The sequence below is a fragment of the Limulus polyphemus genome, unplaced genomic scaffold (genome assembly GCF_000517525.1).
Source record: "Limulus polyphemus unplaced genomic scaffold, Limulus_polyphemus-2.1.2 Scaffold1857, whole genome shotgun sequence".
NCBI lineage: Eukaryota > Metazoa > Arthropoda > Merostomata > Xiphosura > Limulidae > Limulus > Limulus polyphemus.
In genome coordinates, this window is record NW_013667467.1 from 99,659 (window position 1) to 101,361 (window position 1,703).

Sequence of the window (1,703 nt, forward strand, 5' to 3'; positions counted from 1 at the left end):
CGGAACGAATTTACGGAAATTAACTAACGAACGGCGAGGTAACAATACTATAATTCACAGCGATTCACACACTTTACTTATGATGCCTACTGTTCGCTTGACTCGATTATTTCTATCTTCAGTGTATCTATATCTGTTTTATTATCTGCTATCTATGCAATTCTATCCTCGCTTTATTTGCCGGACTTATATACTAAAAAAGAGGGCGCCTGAAACAAATTAGAAAATTCACGATCATTCGAGAAACTCCTCGCACATGCCACCAGCGCCAATGCGCCAGCATCGTCACGTGACTTTCGCTGTCGTAACAACTGGTTATAACGACCAGACCCCCCACAAGGGATTCGCATCTATGCATCCATATACATTTGATGCTGGCTAGCCACAGACCAACAACGACCGATAATTTTCTCTAGCTAACAATCAAATCACAACATTAAAATTATAGCTTTAGACTTGATGTGATGTTCTCAGGTGCAATGATTTCCGTTCAGGATAATCACGTAAGTTCTGCTTCATAACTAGAGGTTTGAAAGAATATGTTTTGCAGAAGTGAATCAGAAATTTCTGACTTTGAATGAAATGTGAAAGAAAGACACTGATCAAAGAGTAAAACACAATGAAAATAATTTGATTGATATTACAAACAATGAAAGTATATTAAAAGCATGGATTTTCCTATTCGCTTTTCATATAAATATTATGAAGTTTAACTAAATTATGAAAGACTTTGAAAATAAAGAATTATAGCGAATCTCCCAAATATATATGTTTTAGTAAAAAGAAATGTCAGTTGAGACGATACTACTATGATTTTAAAACAAACACGAGCTGTGTGTTTCATATACGAAGTAAGTTATGCGAGATGAATTCTATAAAGGCTAATACAGAATTCCGATAAATAAAATAATAAGGCGTTTCCTGGAGGAATCGTGTAACATGTTTTATTGTGAAGAGTTTCGAATTTGGGATTAACCTAGATGTACAAAATATTCATTTTATGTATATTGTGTAGGCGTTTTCTCGACGTTTATATGTACTGCCATCTAGCGATATAACGGTACTGCAATGGGCACCAAAATGGCTCCCACTTATGCCAATATATTTATGGTTCATATTGAAAATCAGCTTTTACAACTTAGCACTGTAAAATCTCATTCATGGAAACGTTACATAGACGACATATTTTTCATTTGGACTACCGGTCTTAAATCACTTAAAAAATTTATCTCACATACAAACTCCTTTCACAAAACAATCAAGTTTACCGGTGATTACTCACCAACCCAGATTAACTTTCTTGTTTGTTTGGAATTAAGCACAAAGCTACACAATGGGCTATCTTTGCTCTGCCCACCACGGGTATCGAAACCCGGTTTCTAGCGTTGAAAGTCTGCAGACATACCGCTGTGCCATTGGGGGACTAACTTTCTTGACGTCACTGTTTTTCTAAAAGACGGAATTTTACACACTGATTTGTACAAAAAACCTACAGATAGACCACAATACCCTCACTATAAGCTGTCACTCCTCTCACACTAAACGAAACATTACCTACAGTCAAGCTCTTAGAATAAAGAAAATAGTACTCAGATGAAACAGACTACAGAAAACACACCAAGGATCTAAAACAAACAGTGTTACAAAGAGGATATAAAGATACCGAAATCGACAGACAAACTGAAAAGGCTAACAACATTCAG